The 23,495-nt window shown below is 47.3% G+C and overlaps 1 protein-coding gene across 2 annotated transcripts in view; it reads left to right on the top strand.

Annotated features, from left to right (window-relative positions):
- LOC147659395 (la-related protein 1-like) overlaps positions 1 to 23,495 on the top strand; it is a 784,977-nt gene that overhangs the window by 101,100 nt on the left and 660,382 nt on the right. The window lies entirely within an intron of this gene.

A 23,495-nucleotide genomic window follows, 5' to 3' on the forward strand; every position in this document is an offset into this window, starting at 1 on the left:
ACTCTGGAACGGAACGAGTGGCGGAAACTTCCTAAGACATGAGCGCTTGCGTCTATAGCTCGTGTAGCATCCTGCGTTGTGTAGATTTCACAGATCTCAGCAACAAGTGTATTAACCTGCGGAGTTGTCGAACCGATTTGTGCATATGGGAGAGATGTTGATTTGCAGCTGGTTGAATTTAAATGTTCTAAAAAAACATGGCGCTATAAGTTGATGCTCAGCTGTCACAAAGAAAAGAGTAATATAAACGGTATTTTCCGAACAGTGGACTTCAAATCCCAAAGCACCAGCTGATATGCAAACGATTGAGTCCTGCAGGTCTGACTAAAAAAACAGTTGATTGTGTGCATTTTATACCCAGCTGCTTGGTACTCCTCTTATCGACCTCTGAAGGATGAAAGGCTGAGGAGCCTCGTTGGGCTTTGAGCCAGTGACTTGCTCCAAGGGGTCGACCAGCAGATTTAATGGCGCCTGATGTGCAGTAAAAAAATCTAAAGCACTTGCTCTTGACTCCCCTGAAAAAGTCTTTACTAGTAAACGGATACCAGTCGCACACTGCTTTTTAGCAGCGCCTAACGCTACACCACCGTGCGTGTGAAATCTAGGCGCTGCAGGAAGGCGCACATGTTAAATCTGCTGCTCTGTGCATTATGGGTGTCCGGCTGGCATGTGGCAGTGTTGACCAAGAGCCCGTGATGCAGAAATTAGAGACGTCAACTCCTCTTCCTAAACAAAAACAATTCCCTGAATGAACGGTGCAAGTGGTGCCTTATTGCTGATAAATGCTCGGCATGCCTTAAAAGAGAAAAAAATCCAAGTTAAGCAATCTCCACAGTGCTAGAGACCCCATACTTTCTTTTCAACCTGAGGCAACTAAAGGTCATCGACAATGCAAAGAAAAGTTTGACAAGGAGAGGAGGTGGCGGCAGGGAGAGGGGAGGGGACCTACACCTTTTTCCCTTGCCGGAACGAGCAAGGGGTTCTATCTGTTTGCAAGTTAATTAGAAACAGATGGTTTCAAAGCTCGCTCCTGCAAGGGAATCGCCAAATGTGCACACGTTGCCATTGAAAGCAATGCAATGCGTGCATGTTTTTGGGCGAAAACCGAATTTATTTCAAGATGTCTCCTCCTAAGCAGAGCATGCGTGCTGCGTAGACGAGACCTACAAATGATACATTAGTAAAGACAAAACTTTGTTTTTTGAATTACATCCCTTTAAGATCTGACTGCCTTAATCCGCATAGTACACCAATTTCCAAGACATTTTCGCACACCTAGCCGTGGTTCCTCGTAGTTCTTGTGCCTGTTTAATCCACAACACCGCCCAACCTGTCTTCTCTGTTTGTATGCTATGATTCACTCTAGATAAAACATTTATCAAATGGCTCAGTACAGTGTGTGATGCTTGAGTAGGGCGTGTGACCTGCACTTAGAGTGGATGCTTTTTCCGGGCTCATTAAGTATTTGTTTTTTAGGTGGAACCCAGCAGCAGCGCGCAGGCGCTGCTCACTCTGCGAGACTGCTGTAGTAGAGTATGAGAGAGAAGCAACACCCACTCTCCTCCCATATTTTTCATTGGTTTGTAAATGCTGCTTTTGGATTAGTTAATAGGCTTGTTAGTCCCTTCTTAGTACATCCTTGTCTTTATTTGTACCCTCCCATGGTGACTGGCCCTTTTACTTTTGCTGATACACAGGGCATTTTATTTAGTAAGCACTATTTAGTAAACACTATTTTCCCCAGTATTGGAACTTTCATAGATTCCCATGCTTTGTATCATTCTCCGTCGTCGGAATGGGAGCCTCGGTAGTATCACAACCATAGAAACAAAAGAGAAACATAGGCCTAGGCCTCATCTAATTTGGTATCCTATCACTCTCTTTGTGTAAAAGAGACCAATCTTTTGCCAAGACCAATCAGAGCAGCCTCACCCCATAGAACCTTCCTGAGAGCTCAGAGCCTCAGATTTTTCTACCGCACGTTGTGCTAGGGAGTCTCCACTGAGCTCTAAGTTTTCTCATTCTTTCAAGTTATTTCTACAACTTTTTCAACTTCAATCAAGACATGTCTGACAAGAAGGCCTTATTCAGGTCCTGTGCCTTTTGTGGGGAAAAAACGACTTTTTGTGGGAAAAAACGACTTTTTGTGGAAGATAAGCATGAACACTGTATATATTGCTTATACCCCGACCACAAGGCCACGGAATAAGATTTGTAGAACCTTCGCTACAAAAACACTTCAGGACAGATAGGGCCGGCTGTTGACCTGGCTTCAAAAAATGAAGACTCGGAAGGAAGTGGTTTCATCAGATGAAGAGGATTCGACATCTATGGCTTCCTCTCACAGATCCAAGAAGAGGGGTAGGTCTCCTTCTTCAGCCGAGCCCCCTATCAAGGCCCCTCATAAGATCTCTGACAGGTCTGAGAGGGCTAGTCCCATTAAATCTCCTCACGGAAGTGAAAAGGAGAGGCAGGGACAGGCTGCTGGATTGGTTACAGCCACTAAGGACAAAAAGGAGGTTGCTTTCTCTTCTCCTCCGTCCAAAAAGGAAAAGACTGGTGAAAAACACTCTACAGTCATTCCAGGGACTGTTCCTGAGAAAAAACAGCGTCCGTCGACGACAAAAACATCAGGTACGTCGAAGACTAGTACTTCTATGAAAAATCCCACTGTTTCCTTGCCCCCGTCGACGGGATCGTCGTCGGTGGCGGTTTTGACGTCAACTACTTCATCATCGTTTAAGGTGCCAGGTTGGTCGACTGACTTATTCCTCGTTGATGATGAATAGCTCCGGTAAGGTGCTGTCAACTGCCTCGTCGTCGACTAAGCCTACGTTGATGACAACGTCGACGCTCATGGTGATTACAAGTTGTCGACGACGTCCAAGGCTCCGTCGACGAGGTCCACTGCACCGTCGACTATTCCATCGACGATAGCGTCGACGGCGGCTCCGTCGACTAGGTCGTCGACGGGTCAAAACTTGATGTTTCCTATTTAAAAGCTGAAGATTACACCTGAAATGATGTCTACAAGACGGGTTTCAACGCTTCCACCTACACTGCTCCTGGATGACTAGTCGGATGAGGAAGAGTATGATGGTGGCAAATATGGGGATGCCTACAGTCCCTCAGATTTGCATGTCAAATTGCAAGAGACTAACACAGAGGAATATTATGAACCGGCATATGATCAAGAGGCTCATCGCTATGTTCCTCGAGAGCGACGTCCACTTGGTTTAGGACAGGACATGGTGGCCATGCCGGCCTCTCTAATCTCTGACCTTCAGATGATGCTGCAAGACTATAAAACCAGGTTTCCTTCGGAACCTTTAATGCAGCCTGCGCAACCTCCGCCTCAGGTGTTGCCGCAAGCGCAACCAGTGGTCGTGCAGCCTCCTTCGCAAGCGGTACCTCTCACGCCAGTGGTCATACCAACGGTCCTTTCCCGTACATCGGATCCCGAGCCCACCATTACCATTCAGCAGGATTCCTGTTCTGATGAGGAGGTACAAGTGGATCCTTTGACTGATCCATTGCAGGACCCAGATTTGGATCCCGGTGACAGTGGACTAAAAGATCCAGACGCCACTGGTCGAGATACTTCTATTTCCCCTCCAGTCGATATAGGGGGATTCCATAACCTCATGGAGAGAGCGTCAGAGGTTTGGACTACCAATTACAAGAGAAGTCTGAATGTTTCCTGTATGACTTTAAAGAACAATAGATCAAAAGATCAGTCAAATCCATTCCCGTAATTGAGCATGTGTGGGATGAAGGGACAAAGATCATGCAAAATCCAGCCACCGTTATCCCAGTTCTTCCTAGGCTGGAAAAGAAATATAAGGCTCCAGAGAGCAGTCCAGCTTGTCTTCTTGGTCAGCCGAAGCCTGATTCGGTGATCTCCCAGGCTGCTCAAAGTAAATCCAAAAACCCATCAACACCTTTGACTACGCCTCCGGACAAGGACGGTAGGCACCTGGATAACGTGGGAAAGAGGTTTTCTTCCATGTCCAGCTTGCTTGAGCAGCAAATGCTCTCGCCATTCTAGGCAGATACGACCGCCAGATATGGTGTGACATGGAGCCATTTGTGGAACAATTGCCAGACTCCGCGATGGAAGAGGCTAGGAGAGTCCTTATGGAAGGAGAAAAATCTTCCTCCGAAGTAATTGACTGCGCAATGGATATTGCTTCCATGGCTTTTCGTGCCTTAGCAGGCTCAGCAGTACTACGTCGTCAGGGCTGGCTGAGAGCCACCTGGTTTCGTCAGGAGGTCCAAAATAAGATCCTGGACCTCCCATTTGATGGGGAGATACTTTTTGGTAAGCATGTTGATGCCCTGCAGAGTATAAAGAAAGACAGGGACACGGCGAAGTCATTGGGATCTCTGAACTATCGTAAGGTCCCATTTAGAGGTGCACGAGGCAGAGGCTTCCCTTCTAATAGAGGAAACACCCAGCAGAGATATTCCTCAGTCTTCGCAGTCTTACAAGACTCAATATCCAAATCAACGGCAGGGACAATAGGCATCTTTCTCTTGCCAGCCTCAGCGAGGGCGTCGGACCTGCCAAGGACGTGACCATGCCAAGAGGCAATAGTGGCCTCCTGGCTCTACCTACTGTTCCTTCCCTCCCAGTAACATCAGTGGGGGGCAGGATATCCTTTTGTCTGAACGGCTGGAAGTGTATAATATCGGACCAGTGGGCCCTGAATATTGTTCAGAGTGGCCATATGTTGGAATTCCAAGATCTTCCTCCAACAAGAGCTCCGGGCGCCAACCACACAACATCTGAGTCTGCTCCTTCTCGAAGCCCACCAATTCTTCATCAAGGGGGCAATAGAACCAGTACCTCTCTATCAGAAGGGCAGAGGTTTTATTCCAGGTTCTTCCTGGTTCGGAAGACAGCAGAGACTTGGCGTCCCATACTAGACCTACGAGAGCTCAACACTTCTCATCAAACTCTTTCAGGATGGTCTCTCCAAGATATTCTTCCTCCTTTGAACCCAGGTGATTTTTTGGCATCTCTGGATTTAGAAGATGCGTATTACCACATACCAATACACCCAGCTCAGACAATATCTACGCTTTACAGTGGGCAAGAACCATTTCCAATTCAAGGTGCTTCCGTTTGGCCTTCGGTCTGCACCACGGGTCTTCACCAAAGTGTTAGCACCAGTAGCAGCATTCCTACGAAAACAATCCCTGGAAGTTTTCCCTTACTTGGACGACTGGCTCGTCAAGGCTCCATCTCTCTAGGAAACTTCTCAAGCCGTTTCAACTTGTATCCAGTTGTTCAATCACTTAGGCCTTCAGCTAAACAAACACAAGTCAGTTCTGCAGCCAGCAAGATCCACAAAGTTCCTCAGTGCCATTTTGGACACGACGCAATGCACAGCTCATCCTTCGGAGGAACGTCAACAAAAGTTGATCGTCTCGGCTCGCCAGGTGCTCAAAACGAAATGCCTTTCAATCCGACAATACAAGTCCCTGCTCGGGTCGATGTCATCCTGCATACCATTAATACCGCATTGCAGGTTGTGAATGCGTCCTGGCAAGAAGAGCTAGACAAGCAATGGTGCCAGGCAGAGGGATCATTCAACGACAAGGTGTTTGTGACGCCACAAATGAGAACAGCATGCGAGTGGTGGCTAGTAAAAGACCATATCGCAGAAGGTCTGACATTCAGGATTTCACCATCCCCCCTGATTATGACTACAGATGCCTCTTTGGAAGGCTGTGGATCAGTGCTCCGAGAGCTTCAAGTCAGCGGACACTGGAGTCCAGAGCAGCGCCAGTGCCATATACATTTTTTGGAGCGGACGGCCATTCGGTTGGCTTTGCAGGCTTTCCTTCCCAGAGTTCAAAATCAGACAGTGCTGGTCCGGACGGACAATACGACGGCCATGCACTACATCAACAAGCAACTCTATCCAAAGAGGCTCTGAGAATCTGGGATTATGCGATTCTGCACGGCATCAATTTGAAGGCAGAACACCTGGCAGGTTCTCTCAATGTCACGGCGGATGCCCTGAGTCGCCAGACAGAGGCGAAATACGAATACGAATGGGAATTGAATCAGTCCATTCTGTAGAGTGTTCTCTGTCTGGGGGACACCGACCATCGACCTCTTTGCCTCTCCGGTGAACGCCAAATGCCGGTTCTACACAAGCAAAGTTCACCATCAGGGATCTCTGGGGAATGCTCTTTCGATTGCCTGGTGTGGCGCGTTCTTTTACGCTTTTCCGCCAATTCCCCATATCCCACGAGTACTCAGGAAGATGAAGGCAGAAGCTTGCAAGATGATTCTCATTGCACCGGCTTAGCCCCGGCAATTCTGGTAAACAGAATTCCTTCTACTTTCCCCCAAGATCATCCAATTTGCTTGAGACCAATTCCATCCCTATTATCGAGGAATCGGGGGGAGGTGTTCCATCCGGATCTGAAATAGCTGCACTTGACAGAGTTCAGTCATCTGAATCTCCCCAAGGAGTGTAGAGAAGTGTTATCCCAGGCAAGGGCACCAACCACTAATAAAACTTACAAGGCGATATGGAAGAGGTTCTGCCTGTGGTGTCAAAGACAAGGTCTCCATCCTTACAAATCTCTACGGCATCAACTTTTGCCATATATACTATCATTGGCTAAGTCTGGTTTGGCGCATCAGTCTGTGAAGGTACATCTTGCAGCCATATCGAGGTTTCGGCGCAGTTCTTCAGGACCGTCCTTATGGTCCTTGTTAAACAAATTCTTGAAAGGCTTGTTTCAAATGTATCCTCCTGTTCGCCCACCTCTGCCAGTTTTGGCAGCTCAATCTTGTCCTGGCTCAACTCATGAAAGCTCAGTTTGAGCCGGTGCACAAGGCGGACTTGAAATTCCTGTCTTGGAAACTTGCCCTCCTCTTAGCTCTTCCATCAGCGAGAAGAGTTAGTGAGCTTCAAGCCCTATCCATAGTGCATCCATTCCTTCAATTAAAAAAGGATGTCCTTATTCTTCGCACCAATCCGAAATTTATTCCGAAAGTGCCTTCTGAGTTCCACTTGAATGAACCTTTGATTTTAAAGTCTTTCTTTCCGTGCCCTTCTACACCTGCACATTATATTCTTTGGACGTTCAAAGATGCCCGAAATTCTACTTAGAACGCACACGAACCTTTCGAAAATCATCCCAATTGTTTGTGTCCTACAGCGCACCACGGAAGGGGTTTCCTTGGGCAAAGAGTGGCATTTCCCGCTGGATCTCAAGTGCGATTCAATTCTGCCAACAAGAGGCGTGCAAGCCACTGAATAGAAAGGTCCGTGCACATTCCACAAGGTTTGTGGCATAGTCTGTGGCTCTTTTCTCTGGAGTCGCCATTAAGGACTTATGCAGGGCAGCAACGTGGAGCAGTACTCATACCTTCACGAAACACTACTACCTGGAATCTGAAGGACGAGATGACGCGGCTGTTGGTCAGGCAGTTCTGCGGAATCTTTTTCATTGAGGTGAGCTTTCCCTACAGTCCCTCCTTCCTGGTGAGCTCATTTTGTTTCTTGTTTTTGCTATGCTAGAAGTATTGCTATTTGGTTATGTGATACCATGTAGTTATAAAATGTGTCTTGGTAATTTACTGCTAGCTACTCTGATACAAAGCATGGGAATCTATGAAAGTTCCAATACTGGGGCAAGAAAACAAGTTACTTACCTGTAACTTTGGTTCCCCAGTATTGGTAACTTTTATAGATTCCCATGCGCCCACCCTCCTCCCCTGGGAAAGCTGTCTTTTTACAGAGTTAGTGGCGGTTTGCACAGCGGCTACGAAAATCTGAGGCTCTCAGCTCTCAGGAAGGTTCTATGGGGTAAGGCTGCTCTGATTGGTCCTGGCAAAAGTTTGGTCTCTTTTACACAGAGTGATAGGATACAAAATGAGATGAGGCCTAGGCCTATGTTTCTCTTTTGTTTCTATGGTTGTGATACTACCGAGGCCCCCTTTCCGACGACGGGGAATGATACAAAGCATGGGAATTTATGAAAGTTACCAATACTGGGGAACCAAAGTTACAGGTAAGTAACTTGTTTTCTTACTTTTGAGTTCTTACTTTTGAGTTTCTTCTATTGCAGGCCGGGCATGCGCTGTTTCAGCGGAAACGTCTTATTTTTTTTAAGCATCACAGCTTCCCTGTAACACGGGCGCCTGCTTTCAATCACTTCAACCCGGCATTATCTTATCTTATTATTATGTCTGTTTCAAACCCCCCTCTCCCCAAGTAAAATTAATTTAGAAATGATTAGCAAATTAAGTCATGTGAATTCCAGGTAGTATAGTCTTGTGCTAATGGACTGAAGCTGACAACAGCACATCTGTTTCATGCCATCTATACTAAAGCCACCTGACAGGCGGTTTTCAAAATCCTGTTTTTTTAACACCAGTACCACCACCACCGCCCATACCCCCACCACTGCCTCCAATATCACCTCCAATACCACCGCCACCGCCAATACCAGTGCCACCACCACCAATACCTCCACCACTACTGCCTCCACCGCTACCGCCTCCACCAGTGCCACCACCACCTATACCAATGTCACCACCAGTACCACCACCAACAATACCACCACCAATGCCACCAGTACCACTGCCAATACCACCTCCAATACCACCACCACATCCAGTACCACCACCACCACCAATGCCACCAGTACCATCACCAATGCCACCAGTACCAATACCAGCAAACCGCCACGACAACCAGCAATGCCGCCTCTGTTGCCTGTGCCGCCTCTGTTGCCTGTGCCGCCTCTGTTGCCTGTGCCGCCTCTGTTGCCAGTGCCGCCACCAACTATGCCACCACCTCAGTGCCTCTCTCACCAGTAATAGCAGGTGCACTGTAGGAGGCTGAAGCTGCAGCTGAGACCATCCCTCCCTCCATGCCTGCCATAAAGCCCAGTCCACCCTGCACCAGGTGGTGACGCCAGTGTCCTATTACAGCTGGAGTGGTTTAGTAGGCCAAAGATAGCAATGACATTCTGTAGTAGGGGGTTCTCTGTGTATAGTCATAATCTAGTGAATAGTCCTGCCCATGTGCGTGGACCCCGGAGCAATCAAAAATAATCTCTTAAGTCATCAGAAAATATGACCTGCACAGACACTTAGAGAATTTAAAGACAGATAATGCAGCCTATATCCACATGCTACACTGTCCAGACTAGAAATTCCACCTAAAACCCACACAGCACAGCCTGTCCAGTGTTCTCCACAGAGAAAATCCTTCCCCTACCATCAAAAGCCTCTGGAATGATATAGTGGACAGACCATCCCCATAGGCTGCCATTATGTGGCTCAGAACAGGATACTGTGCCTTTAAGAGAACCTTCCAGAACTCTCTCAGTATCCAAGAATGCACAGCAGGTCCCTTTTACTTTCAGTTCTTTTTTCCGGCTCCTGCAAGCAGGACCCTGGAGCATTGGGCTCTCCCTTTCTAGGGTTTCTTTATAGAATTTTTCACTTTTTCAAGTGTTTGGGTGCTTTCTTCCTTGTGTATGTCTTTGAGCACTCTTATTTGCCACAATGCCTGCTTTGTTTGACAAATGTCCAGAGTGTTAGAGGAAGAAGGCCAAGTCGGACCCACACGAGGTGTGCATCATCTGCCTTCCCTCATCTCATGTCCTGGAGGAGTGACATTTGCCAGGCCTTCTCCAGCAGGACCCTGAGAGCGAGGATGAAGATCAGGCTCCAAGGCCTGGAAGATAGAAGACTAAAGGCACAAGGTGGGTCTGGGCTTACTTCATCTGCCCATGTTGAGGCCTCTGGGGGGCTCCCCAGGGAGACCAGCAAGCATCCCTGTTCGCCGGCGTCGATAGCACCAATGACGGCGTCAAGAGGGATGACAGCAGTCTGTTCCCTGTCTCCCCAGGGCTCTGGGTCGAGGCGGCGTCTACGTTCGGCGTCGAGGGAACTGACTTGTCCGCCGTCGAGGTCGCCGTTGACTGTATCATCATCATCGTCGTCGCGTCATTGACGTCGATAGGCGGCCCGGCGTCGGCGCTCGCCGTCGAGGCGACACCGCCGTTCGCAGTCGGCGAAGAAGAGGTCGGCGTCGAGGGGATCCTGGACGTCGAGATCCCGCAGGCGTTAGCCGTCCAGGAGGCGTTAGCCGTCCAGGAGGCGTTAGCCGTCCAGGAGGCGTTAGCCGTCCAGGAGGCGTTAGCCGTCCAGGAGGCGTTAGCCGTCCAGGAGGCGTTAGCCGTCCAGGAGGCGTTAGCCGTCCAGGAGGCGTTAGCCGTCCAGGAGGCGTTCGCCGTCCTAAGCAGAGGTCGACTCTCCCCGCCCCCTCTCCCTTGCCCAAGGATCCTCCCCCGCGGACTCCCACTCCGCCTCCACCACCGCCTCCTCCTCATTCTCATCCTCTGCTTCCGCCTTCTGGATTGCCAGCGGTTCTGCCGAGGTCGGTGTCACTTCCACGGTACCAGACGCCGCCTAAGGGGACTTCTCAGCTGAGGCCCCCGGTCAGTTGGCCATCGCCATCTCCGTTTAGACCTGTTGAGCGTCCGAAGCCAAGGAGATCGCGCTCTCGCTCCGGCCGGAGGGAGAAATCGCAGAGTCGTCATCTGTCGTCGACACGATCAAGGTGACGCCATAGGAGGCGCAGATCAATGTTCCGGAAGAAGTCTTCTGGTACCAGGGAATACTCGCCGACTGTCGGAATCTCCTTTGACGAGGGTGTCGCCGGTAGACTACATCGTCTCATTCCAAGAGGTTCTGCTGAGGGGGGCGGCTAAGTTGGGTTTAAGGTGACGTTGCTGCCTCTAGTACCAGGATTGGTGGAGCCCACCGAGGAGTTGTTTCTCACTCCGGCGGTGACTAAGGCGGCCGCCTCCAGGCTCCTCAAGAAGTACCGGGCGCTGGATCTTTTCTCAGTATGGATCCGACACAGGACTCTGTCTTAGTGACTGCGGCTAGGAAGCAGGATGCCACCACCCCGTTGTCGACAGTACCGCCTGATGATGAGTCTGTGGGACAGCGTCTACTGCAATGAAGGCTGCAAGTGCTGCGGCTTTGCTAGGGCGATATGATCGAGCCCTATGGGAGTCCCTCCAGCAATTAGTTGAGCTCCTTCCTCGATAGAAGAAAAGACTTTCAGGAGATTCTGAATGAGGGGATATTGGTGTCTAACCAACTCATCAGCGCGGCTGCTGATGTCTCTTCTGGCGGCGCATGGGTACTGCCATGGTATCAACCAACGGCGCCACGCTTGGCTTCGCCTTACATCTCTTAAGCCAGAGGCTCAAAAGTGGGTGGCCAGCCTGCCTTTCTCGGGAGACACCCTGTTTGGCAAGCATGCGGACGACGAGATGACCCGCATGAAAGCGGAGGCCGAGACCCTGACTGCTGTCTGGTTGGAGAAGCCCAAGGAGAAGACCTACCGCCCATTCTAGAGACGGTTTGGGGTGCAAGGAAGAGGGTGAGGGCAGCTTCGGGACAGCAGCAGCAGTTCCGGAGGCCCTTCCGGAAGCGTCAGAAGGGCATAGAGGGCCAGCAGTCCGCAGCAGCGAACAAAGGCCCGGCTCAGTCTCGTCCCTGAGCGGATACTTCCCCTACAGCCGTTACCCACTCCGGTGGGGGGGAAGCGTTCAATTTTTTCTGGCAGAATGGAGAAAAATTACTCCTGACAAGTGGGTGCTTAATATTGCTTGCAATGGATAGTCTTCGGTTCACCAGCCCGCCTCCAGCAATTCCACCGGTCAGCTCGCAGTTTAAGCTGCGCGAGCTCCAGGTAGAGGCTGATGCCCTGTTAAGGAAAAGGGCGATAGAAGACGTACCTCTGTCTCAAAGGGGAAGAGGTCTGTACTCACGGTTCTTTCTGGTTCGCAAGAAGGACTAGAACGAGTGCAGGCTCATTCTGGATTTGCGACAAGCAAACAAGTGGATTCGCAGAGAAATTTCGCATGCTGTCGTTGAATTAGATTTATCCTCCGCTGCAACAGGGAGACTGGCTATGTGCTATAGACCTACAGGATGCTTACTTCTATGTGCCCATTGCACACAAACACAGAAAGTTCCTGCGATTCCAAGTCTGCGCCAATCATTATCAGTACACAGTACAGCCATTCGGGCTGAAGTCTGCGCCCAGAACATTCTCGAAGTGCATGGCAGTGGTAGCGGCACACCTGAGGAGGAACAAGGTGTTTGTCTACTCGTACCTGGACGACTGGTTGATCAAGGCTTCCTTCTCGGAAGCTCAAGCGCACTTCCAGAAGGCGTGTGTTCTTTTGAACTGGTTGGGGTTGCACATCATGTTAGTCTGTCCCGACTCCGGTCAGGTGCATACAGTACTTGGGAGCCTCCATCAATACGCTTGTCAGCAAGCGTGTCTCCTTCGGAGGAGAGACTGTTATCACTCCTTCGGAAGGCTCAGGCTCTTATGACCGCTCCATCTACAACAGTGAGGACGGTGTCTTCTCTACTGGGGTCGATGGCCTCTTGTGTCTTCCTCATGCCACACGCTTGGCTGCACATGAGACCATTGCAGGAGTGCTTGGAGGATCAGTGGGCTCAGAGGAAAGGGTCTTGGGACGACAAGATAAGACTGTGAAGTGGTGGTGTTCAGCGGAGAATCTCCTCAGAGGGGTTCCCTTCCACAAGGACATTCCCACACAGACTATCGTGACAGATGCGTCTCTCCATGGCTGGGGGGCGCACTCCGGAGACTTAGATACAAGGAACGTGGTCCCCGACGGAGTCCACATATCACATCAATTTCCTGGAACTCAGAGCTGTTCACTTGGCACTGAAGGCCTTTCATCCGTCCTTCCAGACCAAATCTCTGCTTGTTCAGACGGACAATACGACCACAATGCATTACCTCAACAAGCAGGGGGGTTCGAGATCGCGCACCCTGTCGCGGGAGGCGCAGGCGATCTGGCACTGGCTTCTAGCCAGAGGATTGTCGATAACTGCTACCCATCTACCAGGTGTGCAGGCGGACGCACTGAGCCGACTGATTCAGGAAAACCATGAATGGGTCATAAATAGGCTTTCCGGTTTGTTTTTATTTTTGGCAATTTCTGGTGGGGTTTTTTCCAGTGTTTTCAAATGATTTCTCTACCTTTAAAAAACGTTATCAGTGGTTACATATTTTTGCGCCACTTAACACAATGGTTTTCCGGGTTTATGGAACGTTTTGCTCCTATTATTGCTTGCTTTCTGCACTGATAGAACATGGTATATAGACAGTGTACATAGTGTATATGAGGTCCAAATAGATTTTTGCAAATTAAACTTATTGTAGTAAACCATACAATACTTCAGTGAGTCTTTGGTCATGTGCGCTCGCTCTTTCCTTCCCATGCAAACTTCTTTGAAAAGACCCTCTCAACATTGGCACTTGAGACGGGCAACGCCAAAACAGCCAGTACACAATTTGTTAACTCTGGCCACTGACATAGCTTTCCATGCCAATACTGGTGCATTTAAAGATTGCGATTCTCAGGGCAGGTTCTGCAACATTTTCATTGAGCTGGGAGGTTATTCCCTCAGTTATTGAAGCAGTCAAAAATGAAGTAGCACTTTTGAAACTACGGAGGAAATTCCCCTTTACTGAAGGGATCTAGAACTTGTACAGAGTACCACAGTGAGGCTTCATTGACTTCAAATGTCATTGTGGGAGAAGGGACATTTCTATGCATCATTGCAAACCATTTCTAATACATTGTAAAATAAACGTTCCTGGATTGCTCTTCAACATTGCTTTGCTTACCAAGTGGCAAGCACTCTAACATGGAACATGTTGCAGTGCCAAAGTCACTAAAGGTGTCGCCCAGCCTACTCTCGAAGATGTTTCACTTCTACACCAATTATGCAGAACACTTGGCAGACAAGGGTTTTTTTAGACTCTTGATTTTTTATTATGTCCACTACAGCAGCTATGTTTTCCTGTAAAAATTTAATAATGCAGTAGTGTACTTTTTTCACACCACTATCAATATGCAACCAAAGATCCTCACATTTCTTGCCTTTGGCATCATCACTCAGCAAAAATTGGGTAAACGGTTGCCACATGGATAATATAGCATTCATAGCCCCTTGGACTGAACCTTCAGCTAAGGGACAGAGTTGGGATGACACTTTCTTTGATGCTACACAAAGCAGAAAATGATAAATGTTTGCGTTTTAGTTCCTGTGCATAAGAGAACAGTGCACCAGAATTTGCTAAAAAGTCAATAGCATTCCTCATTAACTCCGAAGATTGTAAAGATGCTTTTAGCATACCATTTAAAGTGGCAAGGATCTCCTACAGGGAATCACTTCAGCTTGGGTATAAATTTTGAAAGGTCTTCACACTACTTTTTCATATACGTAGCTGAATCACTGCAAATACAAACAATATCACTCAAATCTTTGTTGTACTTAGAAATAACCTTTTTTTGCAGGGCATTTAAAGTGATACTGCATTCCATGTTTTCCAAAAGTCTGGTGTCATGTTTTCACCACTATCCCAGATTTTTGGTGAAAGCACTGTTTATACATATACTTGTCATTATACCTTGCATTGAATGTTTAAAGACTGAGGTGTTGGCAATTCACCTACTATCAATACTGACCCACTAGAAACTGTGGGCTGATGTATTCACGGTTTTTTACCCATTCTCTGTGGGTAAATGTGATGACCCATATTAGGAAAGATTCTTATAAAGACCAGCCATTTTACCTATTGGTGAAAGAATCAAATGCAGCCAAATATCAAATGTGATTTTGATATTTCCTGATTCTCTCCAGTTTATAAAAGAATTAGGCAAGACCTAAACATGCTTCTAAACCCTGCATCTTTAGACCAAAGACCACAAAACTGGAAAAAGCAAAAGGCAGAAGAAACAATATTTTTGTAGCATCCCTAAACAACAAAACTCAAGCAGAATAATGTTAGCCCAGTCTTTCTTACTGCTATCTTGTATAACAGTTACATTGTATGGGGACCTTCAGAAAGACAAAAAATGCCTCTTTCACTCTTTTTTCTTTCTTTGAATGGCATTTAGTTTGTAGTTGTGAAGGTGTTTTTTCAGTGTTTGTTTTCACTGGTGAGGGCTAATTCTCTTTCAGTGGGGTTTTATCAGTTATAGGTTTAAACCTAAAACCCCACAGCCTAGTCATAAACGACGAAGTACTAGGAAAAGTCTTTGCAAGGTGGGGGACTCCAGACGTAGATCTGTTCACCACCGCCGAAAACAGCAAATGCCGAGACTTCGCCTCCAGGTACTACCAGCAGGGGACGCTGGGGAATGTGCTATGGATCAACTGGTCAAACAGCTTTGTGTACACTTTTCCACCCATTCCCCTGATTCCGGCGGTGCTCATCAAGCTGTCCCAGTCCAGGGCGCGGATGATCCTGATTGCACCGGAATGGCCCAGGCAATGGTGGTTCACGGACCTACTTCACCGGTCTCTCCTTCCTCAGATACGGCTGCCGTGCCAGCCAGACCTTCTCGCGAAGTTCGGGGGGCAGATGATGCACCCCAACCTCTCATCTTTGAGTTTGGCGGCATGGCTCCTGAGAGAGTGCAATATGGACATTTGAATCTACCAGAAGATTGTATGGACATATTGAAGGAGGCTATGCGACCTTCCACTAGGACTTCCTATGCTTACAAGTGGAAGAGATTCTGCATTGGTGCAAGTCCAAGAACTATGATCCAACGACATGTAAGGAAGATGTCATACTTCCGTATCTTCGACATTTGGCGCAGTCTGGCCTTAATTTCCATTCCATTAAGGTTAATCTTGCTGCGCTGACTGCCTACAGGAAATGCCCTTCACAGACTTCCTTCTTCCAGATCCCTGTGATCAAGGACTTTTTGGAAGGCTTGATGAAAGTGTTCCCTCCTGTTCGGCTTCCTTCGCCTTCATGGGACTTGAATGAGGTGCTATCCAGATTGATGAAGGAGCCTTTTGAGCCTATTCATAAGGCTTAATTGCAGCACCTGTCCTGGAACGCGGCGTTCCTCGTGGCCATCACATCGGCCCGCAGGGTGAGTGAAATTCAGGCGTTGTGTTGCCAAGTCCCTTATGCTGTATTTCATGCTGCTAAGGTTATGCGTACTCACCTTAAATTTCTTCCTAAGGTTATCTTTGATTTCCATGGTAACCAGACCATAACGTTACCTACGTTTTTTCTGAATCCTCCGTCTCCAGCGGAAAGGTCTCTGCATTCCCTGGATGTTAAGAGGGTGTTCAAATTTTATCTGGATAAAACCAAAGATATTCGTAGGTCAGACCAATTGTTTATTAACTATGGATCAGTCAGGACCGGTCTTGCTACCTCGAAACAGTCCATCTCGAGGTGGATTGTGTCCTGTATACAATTGTATTACCAGAAGGCTAATAAGACCTTAGGGGGTAAACCCAAGGCTCATTCCACAAGGGGCAAAGCTGCCACGACTGCTATGCTACGTAATGTTCCGATTGTAGAAATCTGCAAGACGGCCACTTGAAAGTCAGTTCATGCCTTTGCTAAGCATTACTGTCTGGACACTGATGCCAGGACAGACGCTCAGGTTGGGCAGGCTTCGCTGCGAAATCTGTTCGCACAGTAGTGGTGTTATTTCTCTTCTCTCCACCGCCGCTTTGGTGTGGGGATGGGCTTGCCATTCTATTCACTAGATTATGACTATACACAGAGATCCCCTACTACAGAAGGAGTAGTTTCTGTCCTGTAACTCCAGTTCTGTAGTAGGGGTATCTCTGTGATAGTCATAAGCGCCCGCCCTCCTCCCTGGTGGAGAAAGATATTCATGTAAGGAATGATACATGTCTGGCGTGTTAAGCCTTCAAAAAGAACTGAAAGTAAAAGGGACCTGCTGTGCATTCTGGGATACTGAGTTCTGGAAGGTTCTCTTGAAGGCACAGTATCCTGTTCTGAGCCACATAATGGCAGCCTATGGGGATTGTCTGTCCACTACTTTCTCTATCATTCCAGAGGCTTTTGCTGGTAGGGGAAGGGTTTTCTCTGTGGAGAACACTGGACAGGCTGTGCTGTTTGTGGGTTTTTGGTGGAATTTCTAGTTTAAGTACTGGACAGTGTAGCCTGTGGATATATGCTGCATTATAGGTCTTTAAATTCTCTCTTGTGTCTGTGCAGGTCTACATTTTTTGACGACTTAAGAGATTATTTTTGATTGCTCCGGGGTCCACGCACATGGGTGGGACTATTCACTTGATTATGACTATAACAGAGATACCCCTACTACAGAACTGGAGTTACAGGACAGAAACTATTCCGTTTGAGGCATATGGGCTGCAGATGGTACATTATGAATAGATCGCCATCTGGTGTTGGGCTCGGATGATTGCACTTTGTTTTTCTCTTGGAGAGTCTTTTGTAGCTTGGTGACTCCTCCTTTGGTTGCTAGTGCGCATGGGCATCAGCTCCATCCTTAGATTGTTTTTTTCCGCCATCGGGTTCGGATGAGGATTGAAGCACTCCAGATCAACTTCGGAAAGAAGTGATTTTTCGGCACGTATTCCATTTCCAATTCGACGGTATTGTTATCGAACGCAATTTCATTTACATTCCGACGCGTTTCGACGCCAACATCAATGAAAACATTTGAGCTACGTCGACGAACAGGAGGCCTTTCTCGACGTGGTCAAGCCCGGAGTCCATGGAAAGCACTCCATTTAAGAAATGTCCAGCGTGTGGTGCTAAGTTCCCACACAAGGACCTACACGAGGTGTGCAACCTCTGCCTGTCTCCTGAACACGAATCCAGGGACTGCGAAGCCTGCGCAGCATTCTCCTCCAAGTCGACGATTAGAAACCGTCGAGCTCGAAGACACGAGGTTTCCAGAATGCAGTCGGAGGCGATCCCGGAGCTGTTCGAAGACCAGCACCTCGATGAAGAAGAGGATCATGAAGAACAGTTGGGGTCGGAAGGGGACGAGTCGGATGTCGAGGAACTCGACGTGCAACAAACCGTGAGTGACGACGTCCCCTTACCAAAAAACCGACCCCGTGCGGTAACGACCCCGCCTTCGAGCCCGGTCAAACCGCAGAAAAAAGTTTCCGACGCCCCGCCTTCGGGCCCGGCAACGAAACTGAAACCGAAACTCTCGGCCTCCCACCAGGTCGGATCCGAGAGACGGTCGACATTGACTTCGACACCAAAGCTTCATGCAAGAGAAAGCTCGGCATCGAAACATTCCATGTCGAAACCGAAACATGCTTCGACGTCAAACTCACTCGACACTGAACAAATCGGAATCGAGCCAATCTTCGGTGCCAAACACCGAACATTGACGATCGAAAGCAAAGGCACCTTTCAGAACCAAAAGCTTCGGTACCGACACAGGAGCAACAGACAGATCCGAAACAAAAGATTTTGTTTCTTGATCCACAAACTGGCAAAGTAGTGACGAAGAGGAAGAATGAACAGCTAGAAGACAAACCTCTTCCTTCTAAAAAGAGAACAATGGGGACACATACAACTCCTCCTACTTCTCCTCGACCTAGAGGCACACCCTCTTCTCCTATTCCTCACACTATGCCAAATATTCCTCCACCTTCTACACCAAGACCGTTTAAACCTCAGTCAGATGTAGACAGTGATACAGGGGAGGGAGAACCTCACGAGGATGATGACACTATCCCAGATGAGGATGACCCATGGGAAAATTATGACGCAGGGTCAGATAACGACCCAGAGTTATATCCCTCAAAGCCTTCACCACCTGATAACACAGGGTTTGTACAGCTCATTAATAGGGCAGCAAAATATCATAAGGTAGACCTACATACAGAACCTCAAGTAGAGGATTTCCTATTAGAGGCACTACCTACTGCACAAAGAACATCAGGTACTCTACCTATGCTGAAGGGTCTTCTCAGTCACACAGCAGACATATTCAAAGACCCAGTGAGGGCTAGGGTGTTAAACCCAAAAATTGATAGAAAATATAGGGCAGCTCCAAAGGACCCAATATTTATCAAAGGACAGGTACCTCTAGACTCGCTGGTAGTATCAAACGCTCGCAAAAGAGCGAAATCATTATCTACAGGAGAAGCCCCTCCACCGGATAAGGAGTCAATATTAATAGATGCATCAGGCAAAAGAGTAGCATCACAAGCGTCAAATAGCTGGCGCATAGCCAATACACAAGCGCTACTTGCACGATATGACAGGGCACATTATGATGAGTTAGAAAAACTCATCACACATCTCCCTAAAGAACATCAGAAGAGGGCAGATCAGCTAATACAGGAAGGAAAGATAATAACTAACACTTCCATTAAGTGCGCCCTGGACGCGGCAGACACTGCTGCAAGATCCATCAACACCAGTATCATGTTAAGGAGACATGCATGGCTTAGAGTGTCAGGGTTCAAACAAGAGGTACAAACATCCTTATTGAACCAACCCTTTGATCAGAAAACACTTTTTGGCTCAAGCACAGATGAGACCTTAGAAAAAATGAAAAAGGATACAGAAACGGCTAAGTCAATGGGAGCATTACAACAGCCAACTCAAAGGGGTTCCTTTCGTAGATCCACCTATAGAGGAGGCTATAAAAATACAGGAACAAATCAGCAATCCACCTCTTTTACACCTACGTCACCCAAAGGTAATTCAAGAGGCAGTTACAGGGGTAACAACAAGGGTAGAGGTCACGGAAATAATAACAACCGCAACTCCCCAACCCCAAAACAGTGACTTAATACAACTTCCCCCAGACCACATAACACCGGTCGGGGCACGTCTATCACAGTTCCTACCTGTCTGGGAAAACATCACATCAGACAAGTGGGTGAGACAAATTATCCAACATGGGTATTGCCTAGAACTCACAGCTACCCCACCAAACATCCCCCCCAAACAGCGTCCAATGAGTCAAAATCATCTGACATTGTTAAAAGAAGTACTATCACTGCTACAAAAGCATGCCATAGAGAAGGTTCCAAAACATCAACAAGGGACAGGAGTATACTCTCTATACTTCCTAATCCCAAAAAAAGACTGGTCTCTAAGACCAATCTTAGACCTCAGACCTCTCAATGCATACATAAATTCGGAACATTTCCACATGGTCACGCTCCAACAGGTACTTCCTTTACTGAAGAAAGGGGACTTTCTTTCTACACTGGATCTAAAAGACGCTTACTTTCATATCCCAATTCACAAAGCCCACAGGAAATACCTAAGGTTTGTAGTGGAAGGACAACATTATCAATTCAAAGTCCTTCCGTTCGGGGTCACAACGGCACCAAGAGTGTTCACAAAATGCCTAGCTGTGGTGGCAGCACACCTAAGAAGACAACAAATACATGTCTTCCCTTACTTGGACGATTGGTTAATAAAGGCCAAGTCACAAGAAGAATGCCTTCACAACACACAGAAGACCATTCAATTGCTGCACCACCTAGGGTTTACGGTGAACTACAAAAAATCACACCTACAACCAAACAAAATTCAACAATACCTGGGGGCTACTATAGACACAGAAAGAGCCAAAGCATACCCCAATCCAATCAGGATACAGACAATGGTCAAGTTAATACAAAGATTTCAACCACAACACTCACTACCAGCACGAGTGTTTATGCAGCTGTTAGGCATGATGTCCTCCTGCATACTGCTAATACCACATGCCAGACTACAAATGCGTCCACTACAGGAGTGTCTAGCGACACAGTGGAATCAGGCTCAAGGTCAGATTACAGATCTGGTGTTGGTAGACGACCGTACGCATCGCTCTCTGAAGTGGTGGAACACAATAAACATTTCCAAGGGATGGTCGTTCCTAGAACCGATTCCACAAGTGATACTGACAGCGGACGCATCGCTCTCCGGATGGGGAGCGCACATGGACAAATACACAGTGCAGGGGAAATGGAGTGTGCAGCAAAAGAAACTGCACATCAACTACTTGGAACTACTAGCAGTATTTCTAGCACTAAAAGTTTTCCAAATGCAAATAACCAACAAGGCAGTCCTGATCAGAACAGACAACATGACTGCAATGTATTATATTCAAAAACAGGGGGGACACACTCTCTCCAACTATCCAGACTAGCACAGGACATTTGGAGATGGGCCATTCCTCAAAAGATCTATCTGTTAGCAGAACACCTACCAGGAGTTCAAAATCAGATAGCAGACCTCCTAAGCAGAGAGTCAGAACAAGTACACGAATGGGAGCTGCACGACCAGATACTGCAGCCATTCTTCCAAAGATGGGGGCAACCAGAGATAGATCTGTTTGCCAATCATCAGAACGCAAAATGCCAAAACTTCGCATCCAGGTACCCACACCACCGGTCCCAGGGCAATGCACTATGGATAAATTGGTCCAACAAATTTGTTTACGCTTTTCCCCCTCTCCCACTAATTCCATTAATGACAATACCAGTGGCACCCACGTGGGCAAGACAGCCGTGGTTCACCACGCTACTACAACTCACAGGTGCCACATCAAAAGCTAAGATTACCCATGCACCTTACACAGAACCATGGAGAAATAATGCACCCAGATCCCAAACAATTGAACCTAGCGATCTGGCTCCTGAGGTCATAGAGTTTGGATATTTAGATTTACCACCAGAATGTATGGAAATCATTAAACATGCAAGACGTCCTACCACCAGAGCATGCTATGCAGCAAAATGGAAGAGGTTTGCTGTACACTGAAAGAGTAATCACATCAACCCTCTGGACGCATCCACTAAACAGATTATTTGCTATTTACTACACTTGCAGCAATGTAACTTAGCATATACCTCTATCAGAGTTCATCTCTCAGCTATAGCGGTGTACCTACAAAACAGGCAACATCTTTCCCTGTTTAAAGTACCAGCAATTAAAGCTTTCATGGAGGTACTCAAAAGAGTCATTCCACCAAGACGGCCACCTTCCCCAGTCTGGAATCTCAACATAGTACTTACCAGACTAATGGGACCACCCTTTGAACCTATGCATAGGTGTGAAATACAATTCCTCACATGGAAGGTGGCCTTCCTCATAGCTATCACGTCACTCAGAAGAGTAAGTGAGTTACAAGCTTTTACAATTCAAGAACCATTCATGCAGTTACACCAAAACAAGGTGGTTCTTAGAACAAACCCAAAATTCTTACCAAAAGTAATTTCTGCATTCCACATCAATCAGTCAGTGGAACTACCGGTCTTCTTTCCAAAACCACAGACAGTAGCGGTAAGGGCCCTACATACATTGGATGTCAGAAGGGCAATATTGTATTATATAGAAAGAACACAAACTTTCAGAAAGACAAAACAGCTATTTGTAGCGTTTTCTCCTACACATAAGGGCAATCCCATCTCTAAAGCGGGCATTGCCAGATGGATTGTAAAATGTATTCAAATATGCTACTAAAAAGCAAAGAGGACATTAACTGTTCCTCCTAGAGCTCACTCTACACGTAAACTAGGAGCATCTATGGCATTTTTGGGAAACATTCCACTGGATGACATATGCAAAGCAGCTACCTGGGTTACACCGCACACCTTCACAAAGCACTATTGTGTAGATGTGCACACAACACAACAAGCTAGAGTGGGACAAGCTGTGTTAAAGACTTTATTTCAGACGGTTGCAACAGACACGGGCGACCACCGCTAGGGAGAGAACTGCTGTATAGTCTATTCATAATGTACCATCTGCAGCCCATATGCCTCGAACGGAATATGCTACTTACCAGTATGCATCTGTTCTTGGCATAGAGGGCTGCAGAGTGGTACATGCCCTCCCAGCCTCCCCGGAAACCTGTGTCTATTCCAACAATATCTTATTTAGATACACTTACATGGGCATTTCTATCTGTATTCTATCATACTACTCCATCTAACCCTACTATGGCAAAACAATCTAAGGATGGAGACGATGCCCATGCGCACTAGCAACCAAAGGAGGAGTCACCAAGCTACAAAAGACTCTCCAAGAGAAAAACAAAGTGCAATCATCCGAGCTCAACACCAGATGGTGATCTATTCATAATGTACCACTCTGCAGCCCTCTATGCCAAGAACAGATGCATACTGGTAAGTAGCATATTCCTTATGCAACGCCACACTGCACACTCAAATCACAGCGAGGGCAGGAAGTACCCCCCCCCCCCGCAGCGCTTCCTCCTGAGCCGTGACTGTGTAATCAGAGCGAAAGGTGTTTGAGCGCTTTGTTAGTGTTTATAGCTCGTATCATATGTAACTCACTTCACACTTTGTCTGTGTAATTTACTACACTTGCACATCTTCTTCTCTGCACTATTTATCACTACTCTGAAGACGTCCCAGGCCGGTCTTTCTCTGATATTTACAATCTAACAAGCATTCTAGAAGGCTCTTAACAAGCGTTTATTAGTATTATAAATTATTGCCTTTTATTTGTTTTAAAACTCAAAACATAAATAAGTCATTGTCCTTTACAATGCCAATAGCTCAAACTTGTGTGAATCCGAAACATATTGCGTTGCAAATGCTTGTTTTAAATTCTGCTTGTTTTACAAATCCGTTATAAACA

The sequence above is a fragment of the Lissotriton vulgaris genome, unplaced genomic scaffold (assembly GCF_964263255.1).
Source record: "Lissotriton vulgaris unplaced genomic scaffold, aLisVul1.2 SCAFFOLD_866, whole genome shotgun sequence".
Taxonomy (NCBI): domain Eukaryota; kingdom Metazoa; phylum Chordata; class Amphibia; order Caudata; family Salamandridae; genus Lissotriton; species Lissotriton vulgaris.